The sequence below is a fragment of the Mauremys reevesii genome, linkage group 1 (assembly GCF_016161935.1).
Source record: "Mauremys reevesii isolate NIE-2019 linkage group 1, ASM1616193v1, whole genome shotgun sequence".
Taxonomy (NCBI): domain Eukaryota; kingdom Metazoa; phylum Chordata; order Testudines; family Geoemydidae; genus Mauremys; species Mauremys reevesii.
The window spans coordinates 107,626,800-107,651,152 of NC_052623.1; the positions used below are offsets into that span (position 1 = coordinate 107,626,800).

The 24,353-nt window shown below is 39.4% G+C and overlaps 1 long non-coding RNA gene across 1 annotated transcript; it reads left to right on the forward strand.

Annotated features, from left to right (window-relative positions):
* Nucleotides 1–1,158: 1,158 nt before the first annotated feature.
* On the forward strand, nucleotides 1,159–24,353 carry LOC120381312. The gene is made up of 3 exons (XR_005588030.1): nucleotides 1,159–1,209; nucleotides 18,505–18,594; nucleotides 24,013–24,353. It is a non-coding gene; the product is annotated as an uncharacterized LOC120381312 (long non-coding RNA).

Genomic DNA, 24,353 nt, shown 5'->3' on the forward strand with positions numbered 1-24,353 from the left:
TTTCTAGATGAATACTTATACATTTAGCCATATTAAAACACATATCTAGTTTGAGCTTAGTTTACCAAATCATCCAGATCGCTCTGAAATAGTGACCTGTCCACTTCATTAATTACCACTCCCCCAATTTTTATGTTATCTGCAAATTTTATTAGTGATAATTTTATGTTTTCTTCCAGGTAATAAATAAAAGTGTTAAATAGCATACAGACAAGAAACACACAGTTTTGGTGATGAGTTTCCTATTTTCTTCTGAAGGGACAGCTCTTCTTCACCAAAATACAAACAATACAAATAAGACAAAAGAGCAAATATTAAAAAAAATGTAAATATAAGGCAGAAAAATTATCTGAACAGTTATAATTATTCCACGGTCCTCCCACAAAAATAAGAGGCACTCCATATAGGAATCGACACACACACTATATATACATTAAAATAATATTAAAATACAAAGTCAAGCACCCAAACGTTCAGAAATGCCAGTATTAAGTTTATCCATGCAATGTTAATTCTGTTCCCTTCTGCATATAAATTCTGACACAGTCTTTAAATATATGATTGCATGCTATATTTTCCACCAGTTTAAGAAGCAGGATTTAAGACCTTCAGATCTACTGTGCTAACTTCTTCCACTTGAGCAACAGGAGATACCGATTACAATATTAGCTTCCTATATAGAGGCCATACCCTTAGATACTGATACGACACACACTTTAACAATGAGTTTGACAAATATATGCTAGACTTCATGGAATGCCAGTGTGAAGATTTACTGTAACTCTGTGTAGCTTATTAATTCTGTTGGAAATGATGAACTCTCTCTCTATATATATCTTTATCAAACTACAAACTTCATTTTGATTGTAAGGCTAATCTGTCTTTTCTGCTCTCTTTTTACCTCCATCTTGGGATGAAATTTCAAGAGGTGGAGACACAGAGCCAACAGTGGAGGGTTGTTAAACCGTAATCATCTTCTATTCATATAGAAGCACCCTTGGACAAAGAAGGTGGCCAACCCCAAAAAACTGGTTCTGCCATGTTGGCTAGTATCCAAGCAAAGGATGGTGGGAGACTTCAAACCACCTGATTAGGCTGATCAGGTGGGAGACTTTTAACCACCTGATTAGGCTGATCAGGGAGTCACAAGACAGAAGGGACTGCCACTTTATGAAAAGAGGAATCACTCATCAGACTCTGTAGAGAGAGGTAAGCAGGAAACAAAGCTGTGCAGGAGAAGAAAGGGACAGTTTATGTGTTATATGCTTCAACTATCATGTGTCCCTAGAGAGGTTCTGGAAACCAGAGTAACCACAAGGTTGGAATTCTGTGCAAAAGGTGTAACTAAAAATTGGGGTGACTTAGAGGATCAAAACTGATGCTGGGGGCCTAAAACAGCTGGACCACAAGGTTCTCATCTGTGAAGGAGTAACAAACATGGTGACTTGCCTGCCTGGTATGAAGGTTGTGGATCTCTTGAGACATCTAGTTAGACTTATCTGTAGTGCTGGGAAGGAGCTGGTGGTCATGGTATATGTACATACCAATGACATAGGGAAGGATAGGAGAGAGGTTCTAGAGGCCAGATACTAGGTAAAAGATTGAAGTCCAGGACCTCCATGGTAGCATTCTCTGAAATGCTTCCAGTTCCACACACAGGGTCAGTTAGACAGGCAGAACTGCAGGGTCTTAATGTGTGGATGAGATGATGGTGTAGGGAGGCAGGGTTTAGATTTACTAGTGTCTGTTACAGCTCCATTTTGTTTCTTAAAGCTGCCCCCTTACTCCATTTTGTTCTTGTTCTCCTCTGTGGCTGCCCCTCCCTGGCTGTTAAGTTGTTTACCAGGGCCTCTGCCCTTCTCAAAGGGAGGGCCCCTTAAGTTGTCTAACCAGAGCCATTGCCCTTCTCAAAGGAATGGCCACTTATGCTAAGTGGGACCACTGCCCTGTTCAAAGGGTTAGTCCTGTTATCACCTTGTTAAAACCTGGGCTTGGTGTAGGGTAGGCTCTGTCCAGAGCTGCAAGACCTATTGTGTTTTTAAGATCCTGGGCATGAGTCATACCTCTGGGCTCAGGACTATTCCAAACATGTCTTGGTGGCTGCCTGCAGTTTTTTTTTCTCTGCCTTCTCTCCTACCTGTAAGAGGGGGAGCCAATCAGAGTTACTGGCGGGAAGCTACCAGGGTTTGCCTTTATAAACAGACATTTTCTGAACAGACTTCAGAAAGGTTCTTGCATTGCTGCCTGGTCTGATCAACCAGGGGTTCTGGGGGTCCTTTCTCCGCTCTCGTTTTATTTTTGAGCATACCCCTGTTTTTGAAACCCCCCTCCATGAAGAACGTATTGCTGCCTGAGAGATCTCCTGATTATCAAGACTGTACCAAGCCTTCTGATGTGCTTGCTGTTTCTGCCTCTGCTGCTGCCTTGGGGGATGGTAAGAATCCCTCAGTGAAACTTTCTATACTTTTATTTTATTATTTTAGCTGCTGGCTCTGTCTCTCCAGCACACAGACTCAAGCTAAACCTTAGTCTGTGTCCTAAAACCTCTCTTACCCCCCCCCATCCTGGCTGCTGGCTCTGTCTCCCCAGCACACAGACTCAAGCTAAACCTTGGTCTGTGTTTTAAAACCCCTCTCTCTTAAACTCTGTGGCACTCTGCCACTAAAAGTAAGTTGGTGCTGCTGCTAAGCTCTGCTCCTGTGGGCTTTGCCCTGGACTCACGGTTTTCAGCTGTATCCACTGCTGCAGCCACCTCCCTTGGCTTCCTTGGGGGCTGCCTTGGGAGCTGTATTCTGGGGCACATACCACTCTGCCCTCTGTAACTTCCCCCTAGCATAAAGTGCACCATAGATTTTGTTTCTTTAGTTTAATAAGTCATAGTTTGTTAAGATTGTAAAGCTTGTAAGTCTCACCTGCCTTGCTATAGTTCGTTGTTTTGTTGCTCCATATAGCTGCTTGTTGCAGTTTGCTTAGAATTGTGATATTTGTTGTTTTGCCTAGTCATTGGTTAAGATAGATTTAAAAAGCCATTGCCTGGTTGTATTCTGTACCTGTTTTGTTACTTTGTAGAAGCTGCTTGTCATTTTATAAGTTTGATTAAGTTAGAGGATAGATAAGGTTCTTGCTGTTCCAATCTCCCCCTCTGAACTTTTCAAACCCCTTGCTGCTTTTTTCCCGTTTGAATGAAGTTTATTTGGCCAAAGAAGTGGGTATTCACCCACGAAAGCTCATGCTGCAAAACGTCTGTTAGTCTATAAGGTGCCACAGGATTCTTTGCTGCTTCTACAGAACCAGACTAACACGGCTACCCCTCTGATACTTTTCCCCCTGTGTCTGCATCACCCTCTGAACTTCCCAAATCCCTTGCTGCTTTTTCCCCCTGTGTCTGCATCACCCTCTGCATCTCCCCCTCTGAACTTCCCAAACCCCTTGCTGCTTTCTCCCCCACGTCTGCATCACCATCTGAACTTCCCAACCCCCCCCACACTGCTCTGTTGTCCTTACCTCGCAGGGCTTCAGAGTCTCTCGCTGCTTGCAGCTGCATCTCTCATCAGTTGCCACTATCATTTCCCCCCACCCTCCTGTTTCTTGACCCAGCCTTTGGGTACACTCTTGCTATCACAGCCTCACAAATTAAGTGAGGCTGTGATAGCCTCACTTAAGTCTACACTACATAATTTCACTTACCACCCATATTGTATTATTGCACTGTGATTCACATATTACTTCCACCTTTCTGATATACTTTGTATTTGCATTAATACTATTGTGTTACATTGTGTATAAGGCCACCTACCACTTAATACATTCTATCTAAGATTGTTGACCATTCTATATAGAAGCTACTATTTTATTTTGCATTTCCTTTTGGTATGTTTTACATTCCACATTGTATCTAGAGCTGTTCCTATATAAAGTTGAGTTGCTTATTAACTGTACTGTATCCCATTGTGCTAAACCCCACTTACTGTACCCCACTGTTAGAACTCCCTACACTGTTCAATAAGAACCCCCCCCATCATTGTCTATTGTAAACACCCTATACACCCCATCCCATCGTATTTCATTGTTAAATTCTCACCACTCCCTTTTTCCTTTTAATAAAGAAATTAATTTGCACCCCACCCATGTGGTAATTGCTCCCCAAGATCCCATATACCTGCAGGCAGGGACAACTAGGAACTAGAAAACATTTGGGAAAGGGGCAGCCTATACAGGAAAAATGGGCTCCACCTAAACTAAAATGGAACCAGATTGCTGGCATTTAAAATAAAAAGGGTCATAGAGCAGTTTTTAAACTAAGGGATGGTGTCCCTTGCCTGTTTGCCAGAAGCTGTGAATGGGCGTCAGAGGATGAATCAGTTATTATTACCTATTCTGTTCATTCCCTCTGGGCACCTGGCATTGGCCACTGTCGGAAGACGGCATACTGGGCTTGATGGATCTTTGGTCTGACCCAGTATGTCTGTTCTTATGTTCTTAGAGACTGTGTCCAGGAAATGTGCCACAGAGGTTAAAGAAAGAGTCAGTGCTGGAGCCTACCCAGACCAGAGAAATTTAACAGCACATGGGTCCAGCATGGTGAGACTCAAAAACAAAACTTCATGAATAGTCCAGCAAAAGGAGCCCAACAAGGGACATGCAAGCCAGATAACAGGATTTCAGGGTTCTGTTCCTGACGCTGGGAGATTAGAGAGCTGATTGCAGAGTGGATAGCCAGGCCTATAGATTTGGAACATTAGTTCTGAAAGAAAGAGTGAAAGAGACTTGGCCTTGTCATATGGAAGACATGCATTCTATTCTCTGACAAAAGTGACATTATATAACCTCCCATTTGCCTTATGACTGTCTGCCCCTTGGTTAGGGACAAGAGTCTGTGGTCGGGAATACAGATTGGGAACACACAGAAATATCAACTGCAATTAGCAAAAGAGTGAGACTGTACCCATGGGTCTGGCTTTAAGCCTAGGGCACCTTCTCCCTCAGTTAAAAGGCAGTCTGTCTTGATGTTCTTATATATGCACAAAAAATGTGAGATATTACCCAAGATGCTAAATTCACGAATATCCCCCAAGATAAATGACACTTAATGGGTCTGGGTCCACAGTCCCGTATTTGTTCTGTGAAAACTTTCTGAGCAGAACCTCAAAACGCTAAGACTTTCCTTATAAAATCTTATATTTTATAAAGCGATTTCACAAAGAAAGCCCATAATTATGTTTTCAAAAAATAGTAACATAGTACTATCATTAGTAAAAATACTAACAGTACAACAGTGAATTTCAGATATATTGATATTTATATTATGTGCCAGTTTCTGAAATCCTTATTCATGCTGAGTATCACCTTCCTCCACATACTCTCCTACTGACGTCAGTTGGACTGCTTATGAACTAAAATACTATTCAATGTGAGTAAGGGTACCAGAATCTGGCCTATATTCCCATGTTTTAAAAAAATCAGTCTTAAAAAAATAAAGTTAAATGTAGAATGGAGGGAAAATTCTCCTGCAGGAATGAACACATAAAATATTAACTATCCCACTGCAAAGACCCACAGTACAATTGTGATTATGTCACACACAGGTTGGTTATGAGTTCTATATAATCATGCTCACTATCAAAAACAGAGATGGAAAGTGTGACAAACACACCCTCCAATTTACTACCATTGCTATGAAAATATACAATCAAGAGGCCGAGGGGAGTGCATTGTTTTGGCTGGAAAAAAATGAAAAATTAATTAACATGCAAGAAAAAAGACTAAAAACATACTGCTAAACATAAGTGAAGAAACATGATCTGGACCAGATCGACAGTTGTAGTTACCGAAGAGGGATCTTTAGCTCAAACAGCAATTCACATTCATATAAGGAATATGAGGTTTTTAATAGGAACAGAAACAAGGTATAGATCAGTACTGCCTTTACCACATATATAAGATAGTTGATTGATATCAGTTTACAGAGTTGGAGTGGATTGCGAGTGTCACATGATCCTGCCCCCACAACCCTTTTAAACCAAACATGTTCCTAGAATTCAGCCTAAGCATAAGGATTGTTTAAAGATGGTTTAAGTAAGGTTAAATGTTATTTAATCATTCCCTAAAGATGTGTAATACCTAATAAATACGTCAATAAGCATTTTTTATTTTCCTAGCACATTGCTGGTCATCTAGTGTAGCAATAAAAATGAAAAAAAAGCAGAAGTTGGCAAGAAAACCTTAAGTTCTAATGTTGTTAAGATATACTCTTATACAGCACCAATTCATATAACAACTCTATATGACTAAACATAAAAACCTATGTAAGCTTTTAAGTAATACTTTATATTAAAGTTCCTAAATATGTATTACATTGAGATTTATTGAGATTACCATTGTGCATTATTTAAATACTAACTATTAAAAACATACTTATTGGAGGTTTAACCACTATCTAGTTGAACCCTATATTCAACATAGTGGTTAGACCTCCAATAAGTATGTTTTTAATAATCAGCTGGTAGTTATGTAGAAATTCCTTTACCACAACAGACCAAAGATTCATCTAGCCTAGAAACCTGCCTCTGGTTATTGTCAAATGCTTGAAAAGATGGTCTAACATGTCCAAAATACACCCAATAATACAATGCTGTATTAATGGAAATTATTTCTTGAACCCAGCTACTGACCAGTTTATACCAAGGAAAATGAAAATTAATACTATAAACAAGTAAACAGAGTCACTATCATTACAGCCAGACTTTGGGCCTTCAAACTTTGAAAAAAAAAAAAAAGACCAACCAGCCAAACCACACTAGACTTACTAATAGTATCTGTGTCAACCCGGCAGTGTAACTTGGGGATCCCTTTACAATGCCTTTCTGGTCACAAACAGCCTCCAGCATGTAAGTCACTCTCAGCTATGTCTGTGTGTGCTGCAGCCAGCAAGACACACCTTGATTCTTACTAGCCTTAAAAATTACCACAGGCAGAACCTCGATACCTTCCCAGTCCTCAAATTTTCCTATTATATACAGCCAGGCCTCTTCTGGGCAATACAAATTGTATTGTCTGTTATTCCTTGAAGGGAATAATGTGTAACAAATTGTTGCACCAAATGGAATTACCCAGACTCTTCAACTTGTACACACTCAATGAGACAAAACAATAAAACAAGTTTATTAACTAGAAAGAAACAGATTTTAGATGAATACAAGTAATGAGGCATAAAAGTCAGAAATGATTACAAGAAAAATAAAATATATTTACTAATACCTAATTTAACAAATTATATCAGATTCCAGCAAAGCTTCTCACCACAGGCTTTCAGAAGTCTTACTGACCAAACACTTTAGCTCAGGAACCCTCCCCAAGAGTCCAATGAATGCTTCCTTTGTTTCTTCAGGTTCACTGAATGTGATGGGCAGGGAGAGAGAGGGGTGTCCCTTGGGGTGTATGTCCCTCCTTTTTATAGTTTCAGTATCCCTCTTGAAAACATTTCCAGCTGAGAACCAGGAGCCAAAGAGTCTATGTGGAAGGATGTTCCCTGCTGGGTTTTTTCCACCTGCTTAAACTTCCTTTGATTTTCCCTTCCTGCTTGATGACTCTGTTTACTGCTTAAATGCAAATTAAGCAAAGCACAAATTCCTTTGCTTACGATAGATCTGTTTGCCAATTTCTGTTTGGGCAGGGCTGTGGGTTTTGGAACATGTTAATAACACCATGCAGGGGAATCTTACAACTAAAATGTTGCCATATATATTTTACCAGCAATTTATGAGTTTTCAAATGATACTTTACAAGGAATACTTTGCACAAAGATTATTAAAATAGTGTGTAAGCTGTGAATACAGAGGTGTATTCTGTCACAGGATGTTACCATTGTCTGTGGCTGCAGGAAACCATAGTCCAAGTAGCCCTCTGGACAGATCACTGATAGCACTAATGCAGGCTGGGAATTCCCTTTGGCCAGCTGCCTACATCCGTGCTGTGAATGATCTTCTATTCAATAATCAAAATGTCCACTAGCCATAGTGGGGTGAAGCAGCCGAGCAAAGAAAACACATGCTGTACAGCTGAGATCAGTGGGGTAGCCTTATGGAATGCAGCTCAGGCATCTGGCATCTGAGACTGATTGTTGCTGGAGACAGGGCAACTCTCTTTACACATGCTGTTCAAAACCTACCCCTTCTCTGGTGTGGCACATCTATATCTATTGAGAGAAAATATAGGATGGTGTGGGATAGAGGTTTTATCACTGTGAATTAAATATATTCTCAAAAAATTGTGTGTAGACATATATAATCAACCTATTGTACAATACTAATCACAATTATACATATAATAAAAATGGTGTTATAATAAAATGCCGAGGTAACATTATTTAACAGGTTTCAGAGTGGTAGCTGTGTTAGTCTGTATCAGCAAAAACAATGAGTATTTTCCACTCCATGCATCTGATGAAGTGGATTCTAGCCCAGGAAAGCTTATGCCCAAATAAATTTGTTAGTCTCTAAAGTGCCACAAGGACTCCTCATTGTTTTTATTATTTAACAGGTCACTCTATGCTGTGTCTAAGAAAAAAAAGATAAGTTTGATTTTATCAATACTATACAAATATAAATAATGAAAAAGTATACTAAAGTACATTCATTACTCAAAGTCGCGGAGGTACAGCTTAGCTGTGCTGAGTACAAACCTTCCTGAAACTAGTGGTTATGTATTCGGCATGACTAAGCTGTGCCACCACTGCTACTATGTCTACACTGCTATTTGTACCTGTGCTAGTGTAATGCTGGGATCAACTGGAATCAAACCTGGGATCTCTAAAGTTTAATGCATGAGCTTCTACTGCATGAGCTAAAAAGATACATCTCTCTTATTCAAGGCTGTAGCAGATTTGTCAATCTCTAGCTGCCTCTACAGGGGGACAGAATGCCACACCAAGCAGGCATGGGTTATACTCACTCAATGAGAACTAGCAGCAGGAGGTGTACATGGGCAGGGAATCACACCTCTTGCTTGTTGTGTAGACATAGGCAGAGTTTAGATAGAGTGTAAAATCCTGACCTTGTAGAAGTCATTGGCAAAATTCCCACTGACTTCAATGAAGCCAGAATTTTATCCAGACTCTGAGTACTGATCATGTCTTCTATATATCTGTAAAGCACATGGATATCTGCATTGGTAATATATTGAACATGATCCAAAGACCATTAAAGTCAAAGAGTGTCTCTCTGCTGACCTTAATGGGCTTTAAATCACACCCAAATTTGCAGAATAGATACAAATTTAGGTCTAACAGCTAAAGCAGTTTGCCTTCCTATTTTGTATAAGACTAACCTATATTTTTGCAGTACTGACTTTTTTCTAAATGTGTTATTTCAAATGTTATTTTGTCTAAAAAATGAAATATTTTGGGAAATTAGTCATCAAACACCCATTAAACTCTATTTGTACAATTATCTGTTATCTATTTCAGAATTTCCTATAAAGTAAATGGAGTGACCAGTGTCAACAGGCAACATTTTAAGAGTTATTTCTTTCTGCTCTAGAATGGTTTTTGCCACCCCTAGGGACATTATTTGTATCTGGCAAGAACATTAACTGATGGTGCTATTTCAATCTGACAGTTCCTGATTTTTAACAGAGGGGGAAAGGCAGAACTAATGGATGTGAATGAGCTTAAAAGCTAACAAACTTATCAATCACAGTAAACAACTGTATCTTAGAAAGCAACTACGGGTACATTTGAAAAGAAAAAAGTCAATAGGTAATTTCTGGAACAATAGTAAGTACAATCAGTTTTCCTTTATTTATTTATTTTTGCATCATAATACTTTCATCAGTATGAATTAATACATAAAATTCTCCAGACCCTATATGTAATGCACCACCTTGTAGTAACAAAGAGAGCAAATCAGGAGGTCCCAACTTAGCTTGCTTCAATAAGAACAGGGAATCTGAACTCCAGGATTCAGAGTAGAGTATTTTATGAAAAGGGATTTTTTAAAACAAATAAAAATAAATAAAATCTAATTATAAATCTCAGTGAAATCTTTTTTCTTACTTGTCTCATTTTATAATATATAATGTTACAGGACTAGATTTTGCAACCTTTCTTCACTTTGCTGGGCACTTACACGAGTGGATATCAGTGGGGGTATTTGTGTAAATATGTGCTCAGAAATGTTTGAGAGGCTATATAATTTCATTTACAAGGTATCTGATACTTGTGCTGCTTTCTTAAGCAAAGCTCACCTTGACCTTAGTGCAAGACGTAATCATAGTTATGATGGTCTCATTCATTTACATGTTAACATCTATAAATATGGTAATAGCCAGTTGTTCTGCAAAAACCTTAAACCTGTTTTCCATTGGCCTGATTCTCTGTAACATGAAGGCCCCTTTATTCTACTGTGGCAGTATAAAGGGGCATTAATGTGCGTGTGTAACTTCCAGTCACTTAAGGCCATTTTATTGTGCCAAACTGTGTAAAAGGATTCTCGTCAGAACCATGTATCTGGATTAAATAATTGGCAAGAGTTTAATAGTGGCAGATACTTGTTACACTGCTACATTTGTTACACTGGAAAAAGAGTACTGGTAACCGTATTACAGTTCTAGGAAACAAATATAGCATTATTTTGGACATAACCATTTACAATGCAATGGTCATATACTGTATTTTGTTCTCCTAAGCATTCATTGTGCCAGCCCTAGAACTACATAACAAACAAACTTCTGACAGTAAATTGTTATTTTTTCCCCTGAATCAAAACTGTGGTAACTGGGACATTTACCAAATAGCTAAGTGCATTTCAGTCTTACCTCTACATTTGAGATGAGAGGTGTGATTCCCAGCTCACATAGATTCCCAGCTTTGCTGGATCCAGCACCTACAAATAGCAGCATGACCAGGCTAGCACAAGTGACAGGTCAGACTAGCCACTCGAGTATGTACTCACCCCATGAGTGCATATTCAGGGCAGCTGGCCTGAGCTGCCACCCACACTACACACATATTTTTAATGGGCTCTTGAGCAACCTTGTAATCACACACAATCAAATGTAGACATAGCCTTATTAATCAACTGTTTTCTTTTATTGTAATATATAGATTCTTAATGCTTTTCTTTGATCGTGAAGATACATGATGGAATTGGGACACCCACTATACAACACTCTACAGCTGACACCAGCCAGTTCCTGGAGAGGTGTATCAAAACAGATTAACACTCAAGTGAACACAGAGATACATATTTGAGTATTGCTTGGTGCCTGTTCAAGGAAAATACTCTTTTATTACTAAGAATAAACAGAATTCCTGGTTACTGTAGCTAAAAGAAATCAATCATCAACATGATGCCAGACAGTATCACTCACTAGAGTCACATGTCAGTCTTATAATTCAGCCATTGCATTCTACTGTAAAAAAGACAATGCACCCATGCATTACTTTATATATGGCAAGTCTGAATGAGGTGGGCTTATTTTCTGGGCATGCTGTACACCTCTACTCAACTCCTTGTGATCTGAATTGATTTATATTTTAAACTCAAAGTGACCACATCCAACTATTCTTTTTCCAGATAATCCTTCAGAGATCCAAATTCCCAATGGAACAAATGTCTTATGGCTCTACACATATGAGGTTGGAAGGACCTTTACAGCAGTACAGAATTACTCTATATAGTTGTTTCCCCTGCCCCCACCCCATTGCCAGGGGTGCTACTGAATTTTTGTGCAAACTACTTCAAGTAGAAGCTGCAAAATAAATAAACTGACAAAAAGAAAAAAGTTGAGAAAAATCAAAGTTTGCTTCTTAAAACAAACCACAACAAAGTTAAAACCAACAACAAAGTTGATCATTTCTTTTAATGGAAATATCCAAGTTAAAGTGATATCAACTCAATTTACATTCTCTACAAGCTTTATTTTTCCCTGTTGAGCCAGTACAATATTTATATTAAAGCCACTTTATCAACACCATTTTTGCTTCTTTTAGTGGACAATCTGACTGGAAATTAAGGCCAAGAATTTTTTAAAAAAATAAATGCTAGCCTCATAAGGTCAAGATTCTGATTCCCTCACTCATATTGAATACCATATTCCAAAAGTAGCCCCATTGATTTGATTGGGGCTTCATGTAAAGGAAAGGTGAAAGGGAGAGGCATATAAGCAAATGTACATAAATAAGAAAGCTCCAAACTTTTGTAGGGCATGCTAATGTCTAGCAAGCAATGAGCATGCTGCAATGTCCTAAGGAGGTGGAATGTTGACTTGCTTATCAAATAAGCTGTGTTTTGTGGTGACAGGCTTACTGTTACTGCTATCTAATGGCTACTGGTCAGTAAGTGATAGCAGGCCATCTCCAAAAACTACACCTGGCAAATGTTACTGTCAGGTTTTTCCACGTGCCCCAGGGTTTAATTATTGACCTTTGCTAGTGATCCCATTAATCTGAATATGTCTGTCAAACAGCATTGCAGACATTCCCATCTGAGAGTCAGATTAAGGGAAATATTAGTCACTTTCGCTTATTTGAGAAATCTAACTAAAGTATACAATAGTTCAATGTTTCCCAAACTTGGGACGCTGCTTGTGTAGGGAAAGCCCCTGGCTGGCCGGGCCAGTTTGTTTACCTGCCCTGTCTGCAGGTCCTGCTGATCACGGCTCCCACTGGCCACGGTTCGCTGCTTTAGGCCAATGGGAGCTGCTGGAAGCGGTGTGGCCCGAGGGACATACTGTAGTTAATGGACTCTAAGACAAACCAGGCTAGGCTAGTTATCACCCCTACAAATAGGTCAACCTCAAGGTGTTTAAAGTTTTCCAAGCCTATCAAATACATTTTTATGTTTGCAAGAGTCACAAAGCTAGTTAGAGTTTGTGAACAATTTCCCTCCAGTAATTTTAAAGCCATGTTTATCCATTCACTTCTCCCAAGTATGGCTTATTAAAAAAAGGAAAAAAAGAAAAACTGTGCAAACACATGCTTTGCCATCAATAGAGGATGGTGCAACGTAATAGACATAGCTGAACCCTGAATTCCCAAAAGTTAGGCTAGTAAAAGTGGATGGCCTGTATATGGCATCCACACAGTATTGCATAATACCTTCAGCGGCTTGCCTGCGGGAGGTCCCCAGTCCCACAGATTCGGCGGCTTGCCTGTGGGATGTACGCCGGTCCAGTGGCTTTGGCGGCTTGCCTGCGGGAGGTCCACCGGTCCCGCAGCTTTGGCGTACCCACTGCCAAATTGCCACTGAATCTGCGAGAGCGCAGGCAAGCTGCCGAAGGCTGCCTGACTGTCACCCTCTCAGGTACCGGCAGGCCGCCCCCCGCAGCTTGCCGCCCCAGGCATGCACTTGGAGCGCTGGTGCCTGGAGCCACTGCTGGGCTGGGCATGGCTGTTAATTCACAGCTAAGTGGACTCAATGGTTAAAACCCATTGTAGAGAAGAAGCAGAAAGGCCATGGATTCTATTGCAGCCTTAAGGGCTTGAGTGAAGAGAGGAGAAAAGAATGTCCCTCCCATCTGACCTCCTCAGAGAATTCTTGTATAAGGCCCATTTACTTCCAATTTGGGTAAGTATGAAAATTTGGCCCTTCTGAAGCTATCTTCATCTAGCCCTCTTTATCATGAGGAATGGTCCTCATGGATTGAAGATAGGGAAGCAGAAAGAAAAAAAAAGGCCCTTCTGAAGCTATCTTGATCTAGCCTTCTTTACCAAGAGTTTACCCAGAGGAAAGGTCCTCCTGGATGGCAGATTAGGAAGCAGAAAGAAAAAGAAATCCATGAAGCTAGAGCACCTTCAACATGTAATGACTTTGAGTACTTGGCATGTTGCAGTATTGGGCCCTTCATTACTATTTATGTTGCTAACAAATACAGGAAGTGCTGTGTGTGGCTGAGTTAATCCTAGTTGATTTCCTGATATGGGACAGGCCCAAGTTCTAGCCAGTTGCTGGTTCTGCCTGCTTATTTGCAGCTAAAGTCTAAAGAAATGTAAGTAAATAAGATGATGAAGAATTAAGGAAGTTCAGGGGAGAACAATAAATAAGATAAATGGGAAACCCTGACATGAGAAAATATTAAAAGTGGTATATATGCATTAGCATTGTTAAATAATAACTAAGGAGGCAGGATAATGGTTCATATGTACTTCAAAGATGTAAAGGCAGTGAAGCCGTACTACCTGTTGGTGCACAATGCACTATATAGACTCTTGGGTGTACAATCTCTATGCAACCATTTTATCTGTTCTGCATGTAGCCAGGCCTCAGTTTTCCCCAGTGGAGAAATCTTGCCTGGGCTGTTGGGAAATTCGATGCTTTGGCCTTGAGGCCAAAGCAAAAGTTCTCTTGGTTTGCGAGCATGTACAGTCCAAACAGAAGGCAAATAACAGAACACTTCCTCTTGCCTCCTCAGCCTAATGTCCTTCCCCTTTGGCTCTAGGGGTATTTATAATCCCTTTATCCCCAACATCACAGGGGTTTCCAAAAGTTCTCCCCTATGATAGGGCCCATTTATCTTTTGCCTTCCCAAAGCTACAAAGTTCCTTCTGCCTTTCTCTAAGTGACATGGTTTTTCATCACCCCCTCCAAGGCCCTGTCTGTACTCTGGGGTCCAGTTCTGAGGCTTAAGCTGCTCACCACAAAGTTCAAACTTCCTCATTTCCTGCTTATGCCTCTTCCTGTCTCTGTCAGGCCTTCTCACTGGACCCCTTTCAGTCAATCTTCCCTCAAGCCCTGCCTAGGCTCATTTTACTCACACTTTCTCCATAACTGGTTATTCAAGTGCCTCCTCAGTGCTAAGATGTTCTTCCCCCCCAAAGTCTCTTCCCTGGCTTCCTTTCAGTAGGAAGCCACTGCTGGTCCTTCACCAGATCCCGGTTATTGGAGAGATCCCAACTCAGTGCTAGTCCTGCTAGTCCCCTCCTACTGAGAACATGCTTTCTGTTAGATATCACATCAGGCCTGGCTCTCAGTCACAGGTTCTCCAAGTCCCATGATCAAGGAAGAAACTAGGCATAGATGGAGCTGTCCTGAATTCACATGGAATGTCAACTTACTCTGTGACAAAACATCAAGAGGCTGAAGCATGCAACTCATTCTGACTGTTCAGCTCCATTGGCCATTACATTGGGTTGTGCCAAAATATTGGCTTTTTATACAGGTGAATTCCAACAACAGCACCAGTTTGAAGTCTTTGTGGTCTGAGGCGAAAAGAACCATTCATTTCTCTCTCCCTTGAAAACTTGTGCAAGAGTGGAACACATACTAACCTCCAAAGAAGGAGAGAAATTGCTTACAAAGGGACATAACTAGGAGTAACAGGGTGATTAATGAAGAGACAATTCAGGATGAGTACTATTAGATGGTGAAATAGCCTCTCAAGAGAAGAAATGACAGCACCATCGAGACATTTAAAACTAGACTATATAAATCATTATACTTTGAACTGTAGGGAAGAATCCTCCACTGGCAGGGTCATGGACTGGATAATCTAATAGTTCTTTTCCATTTCTAATTTATATGCTTCTCTCATTTTTGAGATATGTATGATAGGCAAGTACCACACACTCCATACCCACTGATTGTAGAACTTCTATTCTGCCAGCAGCCCAAGGAAATCTGTAAATAATCAGCCTGATTTATTTAAAAATAAATTGCTCCTGAGCTGAGGCCTTGAGCATAGAGCCAATTTTTGCATCTTTTGTCTGAACTGCATGGAAGACGACAAAGATCATTAATGATAGTACAGACCCAGCCTTTGATGTCATTCATATACACTGTATAGTATTCCTGAATACACAGATATTGTTTTCCCAAGAACAACTTCATTTTACAAATATATGTATTTAAAATGGAATTTTCAATGAACTTAACAGAGTTAGGTGCTTAACTTGAGAATCTGAAGCTGGGCACCCAACTCCTTAGGCTTCTTTGAAAAGTGTATCCTTTATCCTGAAAGAGTAGGCTTTTTCTAGACACACAAATTTTAAATGTATAACCCCATTCACATAATTTAGAGATCTCTTTGAATGGCTTCTAGTTGGCAAACTGCTGTCACAAGAGATAGTACAGCTTATTCAGGAATCAGACCATAGCTTTTTGAAGTGTATTCATTTTAACTTATTCTAAAGAGTTATTTCTTTATAAACTACAAACATTATATTAAACAATCCCAGTCTCAGTTCTTTTTCTCAAATCCAGCTACTATTAATTATAAAGTACTTCCAGTAAAAAAATATATGTATCAATGGTTATTCTTCAGTACCTGTAATATAAAACATTTCTGGCTACTGCTCTGAAAATGTCTCCGCTTGAGTATTCCACATGCACAAGACATTTATCACCTCTTTCCACTTGCCAGAAAGATTAATTATTACTCAAATCTCTTGAATTTCTCTCAATAAAACTGGCATCTAAGGGCTTGGTATGCTATCAATGTGCTTTAAAGTAAGTCTATAATAGAGATTAGTACCTCTTGTGTAATATTGTATGCATTGCATTTTGTTACATTTATTATACAAATTGAAATGAATAATAATATGCAGTTTAACATCCCATGAATTTTTTTTAGTATTCTTCAGCAGTAGTTAATATGCTAACCAACTTTACTGAAAGGCATACAGATGTGGAAGGAGTCTATCTGGGGACTTTAATTATCACCTTGTCAAATTCAAATTATTATCTTGTGAGTTCATTTCCATAAAGTATCCCCTTTGCTGTTAGATGATTTAACATGTGTCTGCTTTTTCTTATGTTATTTGTATCTATCTGGAGGCTCTAAACCTTTCAAAGTAGGATAGTTCTCTGTCAGATCATGAGGTTTACCATAACTGATTTTTGTCAAAAAGATTTTTATAAACACTCAATTTTGGCAAAAGATGGGCCTGTGAAATGTGCAGAGGAACTAGCATGCACTACCAATAAAGTTACATAAATCAAGCTATGACTTCAACTATTTCTAAACAGGATCAACTTAAGGGGAAAAAATCAAAGAGCTAGGGGAATGATTTACTTGACTAAATTTTGGAGAAAACCATTCTTGGTCAGTAAATCATTACATGGTTCAGGAAGCCTGGAGTTACTCCAGGCTTAAGAACTGGGTAGACATGATAGTCTGGACTGGTCCATATCACCAGGGGGAAAAAAACAATAAGGAATGCTGAACTCAGTGTTTCTGTAACCTGTTCAAAGGTAATTCAGGCTCAGGGCTGGGGATTGGAGTACATGATTGGGGCACAGGCTTACCTCCATCGGTTCCTGGTCAGCGGCGGAGCCAGGGTGCAGAGGCAGGCTTCCAGCCTGTCCTGGCACCGCCGACCACGCTGCGCCCCGGAAGCAGCCAGTAGCAGGTCTGGCTCCTAGGTGGAGGTGCTCAAGCGACTCCATGCAGCTCTTGCCCACAGGCACTGCCTCCCCATTGGCTGGGAACTGACCAATGGGAGTGTGGAGCCAGTGCTCAGCGAGAGCCAGCATGTGGAGCCCTGTGGCCTCTCCCACCTAGGAGCCAGACTTGCTGCTGGCCACTTCCGGGGCGCAGCGCGTTGTCGAAACAGGTAGGGACTAGCCTGCCTTAGCTGGGCAGCACTGCCAATGAGACTTTTAACAGCCTGGTCAACAGTGCTGACCAGTGCCGCCGTGACCCAGTGCCTTACATTCCGCGACTCAGTACTGGGTCACGACCCACAGTTTGAAAACACTGCTTCAGCCTACATTAAGTCAATCTGATGCCAAAAAGGAGGGTAAAAGAAAAAAAGCTCAACATAAAGTGGAGCTTTACTGATTTAATTTTAGTTTCAATAGATATTTGATTTACTCATTTAAAACTACAGAGATTACTATGTAAATGCATGCTTATAAATGCTGTTCTAGACGAAACATCTGTGGGTGCATGTGAAAGGGCAAAAATGATTTTTCAGAATAGTGCAGCAGGTCATATTTTTAGGGTATATATTGGAGACACAGCAGTAAAATACTTACTTTACATGCACATCACTAAGTTACAATTTTGACCCCCATTTCCTTCTTTCTTCAGTGGTGTAAAGGGAACCATTGATTTCTGCCAACCAACAAGCAGTCAAGCATAACAAAAAAAAAAAAGAGTAGCAGACTTACCCATACAGTAATTCCTGCTAATTCTTTCCCCGGGGTTTGCTCTGTAAAGGAGCCATTGATTTTGACTTATTTAGGTGGATTTTCCAAAATGATTCTCTTTTAAAAGCCTTTTATTTCCCAGACTTATCCCTGGGATAAGAAACCAAAAATAAAAATTGCATGAAACTAGGTGGAACAAATCAAACTTCTTGAGTTTCCCAAGAGCAATTCTGCTTTACAAACATTTTATTTTATTTTATACAGTTCTTGTTAACTCTAGACTGTAAGATTGTTCAATCCAGGTTTATTGATAGAGGCTAATTAATTAAATGTAAAGTGCAGTGGAAACCTAATTTGTCCAGGTAGCTTTTAACAACAATTGAATGAGCCTAGTTGTTTCTCTTCTCTCTTTAAACAGGTTCTCCTGGTTAATAAATGAGGACAGGAAAGAAAAAGAAAAGACAAAGAAATGGAAACACTGCCCACCACAGTCATTATTCTGGAGGAGGTAAACAAGCAAGCAGGAGAAAACTTTGGAGTCAGATCCTCAGCCCCATTTCCAAAGCTGATTTATACCAGCTGATGAGCTGGCCTTACATCCTTCTTTTAAAGCAAACATATAAAAATACCACAGCTCTGCCATCTCATTACTACTCCTCTTCTCCACAGACTAGCTTGGACCATTTATACTGTCAGTTACATATACACAACTCTCACTGAAGCCAATGGGAATTGTGCACATATGACTGATAAAGTGATTGGGTGCCTTCATTCCCCCATTAACCTAGTGGGGTGTCACACACACAAGACTACAACTTCTGGTATGGATAGTACTAGGAGCTTTTGGGTCCAGATGTTGCCACTGGTTGAGGTGTTTGGCTCCTTTTTTCATTCATAGGGGTTCTGCAGTGGATCAAGGGGAGTATACAATGATAACAAAAAAAAATTATAATAATCCTAACAAGCTTCAAGTGTTATTATGTATGCCATTAACTATATGTATGCCCTTTATTGATCTTTTGAAATTGAAAATTTTCCTACTTACTCTTTCTTCCACAGTACGTGAGGAAACCTTTTTTGCAGTAAGATTGTTCTAGCCCTACTTCTCACACAGTTTACCCAATTTTTCTTCCCTATCAACTCAGTTGAGAGTGCTGGAACAAAGCAACAGCGATGTTATGGAGTAGGTCTCCTCATCTCTTCTATTGACACTATTACACTTTTTATAAGTGATGAAATAGTCATTGGCGCAGGGAATTGAACTTAGGTCTCCCACCTCCTAGGTAACCACCTGGGCCCATTGGTGAACTTCCATACTGGAATTTCTTGCCCCTCCCCCACTGCTAGTAGTTGAGAGGTTCATTGCTGGTTAATTTTTAAAAGTTGTGGCCTCCTCATTTAACCATACTCTGGCATGTGTATCTCATTGTTTCTGCATGCGTACAATTACCAGAAACAAGAAAATAGAAAAAGAAAGAACATAGAAAAAGAAAGAAAATAGAAAGTCAGTAAAGACTATTTAATAGGGATTTGGAAATGAATGACTAATTATGTAGATTATCTGCCTGCCAGACTTCTAAAACTTCATTCTCTTTTCCTGGCACAGTGACTATTCATTGCCATTATGAATTATATGAATTATTACTACTATGAATGACAGTGAATAGTCATTGGCCAATGGAAAAAAAATGTGAGAATGACTCTACAGTTTGGTAGGTAGGGCACTCACCTAGGATATGGGAGACCTATATTCAAGTCCCTGTGCCAACGACTAGTTCTGAAAAATAGTACAGCTTCAAAAGGAGAGATTAAGAAAGACCCACCCCCGGATATCATACAGTCCAGTGGTTAGGGCACTGTCCTGCAATATGAAAGACTCAAGTTTAAATCCCTTCTGCATATCAGGCAGAGGTGGGAACTGAGCTCAGGTCTCCCACATTACAAGTGACTACCCTAACCACTGGGGTAAAGGTTACAAGGGTAGTTCCTCCTTTGGCTGTGTTGTGAATCTAGACTTCTAAAAATGCCTGAAACAAAACATTTGAGGTCAAATGACATATTTCATTCAACCCAAAAGAGAATATTCACATTTGGGGGGGTGGTGGTGGATTGTTTGCTTTGGGGGGGGGGGGTTGCACAATTTTTGGATTCATTTCAGCCTGAACAGATTTTTTTTCCCCATTTTTTTTAAACTGACAAACAAACCAAAAAAATCAGTTATTCACCCAGGTCTAAGCATCAGACATTTCTGAGGCAGCTACAGATGCCTTGGTACACTGAATGCATATTACCCTGAAATCTCAGATTTTAAATGTTTCCCTTCTTTTTTCCACTGGAAAAAGGGAACAACATTTTTAAAGTGTTCCTCTATCTCACAGACAGACACACACATACCTTCTCTAACTTTCTTCTTCTTTTTTCTACCATTTTCCAGTGGAAAAAGATTTTATAAAGTAAGAAAAAGTGGGATTTCCCCACCAAAATGACATGAAATTTTTTTTAAATGTCAACATTTATCAAATTTTTGTTTCAGATTTGTTTAAAAATGAAACTTTATGAAAAATGATTTTTCCACAAAACAATTTGTTACCAAAACCTCATTTACCAATGAAAAATAATATCACAAAAAACATTTCAACCAGCTTAATTCCCCTGAGCCTTATGTGAAAATTGATCTCAACATATTTGCCATCTTTTAAAACCCAACACCTTAAACTCTACAGTGTATAAGCCACCAAATGAGTGACATGTGGCAGTGGCCATGCTTTTGTGACAAATGTCAAATGCTTCTAATTATGGAGTTGGGAAGTTTAAGAAAACCTGCTGGGAAAGCAGACGATGTTTAAAAAAAGAGCGCTAAAAGTTCACCACTTCTACAAGGCAAAACTGGAAAAAGTAAAATCAATAGCAAAACAAGATTGTTTAAATGGCTGCCAGTGGCCCAGCTCTGTACAGTAGGCTCCAGGTGGCGGGTAGTAAACTAGCCATTTTACAAAGCCATTTTACAAATAATGAAAAAAGAATAACAACTCCAATATCTCCTGAAGAGTTTCTATGCAATGGTTATAAAGCAGAAAAATTGCTGGCAATAACAGCATATGATGCATGGAAAACACATGTCAAAGAGGAAAGGATTTATCTATATTGATTCCAAGCATACTCAAACATATTTTATATATTGTGCGAAAAACATACCTATCATCTCTCTCTCTCTCTCTCTCTCTCTATATATATATATGCTATTAACACAGAAGAATAAGGGCTTGTCTTCACTACCATGCTACACTGGCATTACTGCATCAATGCTCTCTTGTCAATGTAATTACTCCACCTCAATGAGAAGTGGAAGTTATGTTGGTGGGAAAGCATCTCTTACATCACTCAGAATGTGTGTGTTTTTTTCACACCCTGAGTGACATAAGTTACATCAATGTAAGCAGTAGTGTAGACAAGCCCTATGAGAGAAGTCAGAAAGCCAGCACATGTGACAGGGAGGCAGTTAAAAATGAGGTTGAGAAGCTCAAAATCCATAATTTCTATATACATGTTTAAATTTTGTGATAGTGCTGCATTGCCTGATGAGAGTTGTAGTTCAGGAGCCTGATGCCCCCAGTCTACCCTATGAGCAGACTACATTTCCCATGATGCTCATTCTGGGAAGCTCTCCTAATGCTCCCTTTCCCCTTCCCCAGTTCAGGCACTCTCTGTGAGAGGGAAATGTATATTTCATTATGGAACATGTAGCCTTCCGGGAATCTTGGCCACAGAGAAAATACAGGCCTGAACTACAACTCCCCCAGAAGGCAAAGCACTGATGATAGAATGCAGTTTAGTTTTGAATCAGTTCAATAAAACAAAATATTCCAGTTTAGGTCAAACTGACCTGAACTTAAATATTTAATTTTGATTTTCCTGATGGTAAATCAATTTTTTAGGCAACATTGACATTTTTTCTGTGGAAAATTTTGATTTTGCTGAAATTGCAACTCAACATAAAAATTCCTGACCAGCTCTAACATGGGGTATGCAATTGATAAAAGCATCAGGCCCTGCCAAGTTACTGAAGACTTTTTGAACTCTTTGGCCCTGAGCAAAGTAAAGCACTGGAGCACCTGAACAACTTTAAGTATATCAGTAGTCCCACGGATTTCAAAGGTAATTGAAGTTATCAGCTGAGAGCTGGATTCTCTGCCTCTTCTTCCAATCTATTAATTTTTTAAAATAAATAAATAAATACAGAAAAATAGCATCAAATTTCAAAATTTTGGTCTATATCCAAATAATTCCAAAATTCATATCTGGGGTATTGGTCTGGGCCCACTGATATTTGGTCTGAAGCCTTCACACTCAGAATTGATGAGTAAGTTAAATCCCTGCACAGCTACTTACACCCAGTCTACCAATATCTAAGGGAGTATAAATAGATTTCAAATTGCACAAAACAAGCTAGAAGGCAGTATAAGTAGATGTAAAGTAATATAGGGCAAAGGGTGTCTTCTTCCAGTCCCTTGGCATGTAAATTTCACCAATGAAAGAATGTGTGAGCTCTAAAAGATTTCAAATCAGAAATATAACTTACACATCACCTCTCAAGTTGCCTTTCTAAAGTAATAAGTAACAATTCTAAGTGCCTCAGGGCATCATAAAAAAAGGATAATTTATATCAAGTTAGACTTCATTTGACACCTCTCTGTATTTAGCCCCTATACTATCAGAGCTTTTCAGCATGCAGTAGGGATCTTTAGGTACAACACTATCATTCATGTTATGGGAGTTGCATGGTTTGGCATGCACGTTGCATGTGGACTTAAATAATTTTCATTAATATTAACAGGGATCACATGTCCAAACTGCAGTACACCAAAGTGAAAATTTCCCCTATAGATTTACTTTGGTGAAAAAGAAGAGAAGACAAGGGGGAGGCAAAAAGAAAAGGAAAAAAAAAGCAAGCGCTGTTTTATCACTCAGTTCATTCCTCTGCATTCAATCATTCTTATGCCGTAACTAGTTCAGCCCCAGGCTCGCCTTACATGCACAAAAGAAAGGCAATCCCATTCTGAAGAGACCATGAGTTATTGATCTCATGCTGAACGTTACGTTCGGTTCAGCAGCACTGTCAGCTCCCTCACATGGAAATCTTATGTTTCCCATCAACTCAGTTGCAGGATATTCAACTTGTTTGGAAATGGAGGGTCCAGGGGCATGGGTCAAGGGCAGAGGCATCTCAGCTTTCATCCTGGGACTTCAGGACACATTCTGGGTCATGATGAAGAGTAAGCCTGCCAGGCATTAAGTGTCTGAGTTCTGAGGATCTTGTTCACCAGAGAGGCAGACAGTTCATGGCTGCTGTTCTTTCTAATATAGTAATTAGAAAATGAGTCATAAAGCCATAATTTGTAAATGTACATTAGATTTATTTTATCCATTCCCATTAATGAACAAAGTTTTTTACTAGCATGCTTTATGGTTCATTTATTTAGCTTAATGTCCTCATTTGCAGAAATATGCAGAGATTTGTTTTTAATCACTGAGAAGATTAAAGTCAAAACTTAAATTAAAAATGTAATTTTTTATAATCTGCTTCATTGTTAAAAGTACATACAGTGTTCCTTTATGCATGCTGATAATTATGCATTCTACTATTCTATGTGTAGACACCCTATAGTCTCAATTAAATGTTATAACTACTTAATGAAAGGCAACAGGGATTTCTCAGTCAGTAATTATAACAATAACCCAGAATCAAAACTCTCGATCCACATTCAGACTGCATAATAAGGTAAGAAATGAAATGGTTGGCCATTATGTCTCTAAGAGACCTTTTTGTGACAGAAGACTAATTGTGATATGATGATAATTCCCCATATATGATGCTGTAAAAGTATGAAGCCAGTCCCCGCCTCTCATACAATATTTCATTTTTCAGATTCTTCAAACCCCTGTTTTGTGATGGTAGGGGGAACGCTTCGTATGTGAAAGAGTGGAGCACACAATTTAAAAGAAGGGTAGCAATGGAGGGAAAAGAAATTTCTGAAATGATCACGGAAATAACATGCATTCAAGGAACAACAAAGGAGAAAAACAATGGAAGTGGGTGTGCATATTTTACTGCAGCCCGAGGATTTCAGTAGCTGATGCATTCACAGAAAGTCTCTTACAGTCTTATGTCTTTTACTACAATGCAAATTTATTCTGCCTGAGTAACAACTACCACAATACTGTCATTCCCCAATTACGTTGATATAGTCAGTCACATGCTGCTGAAAT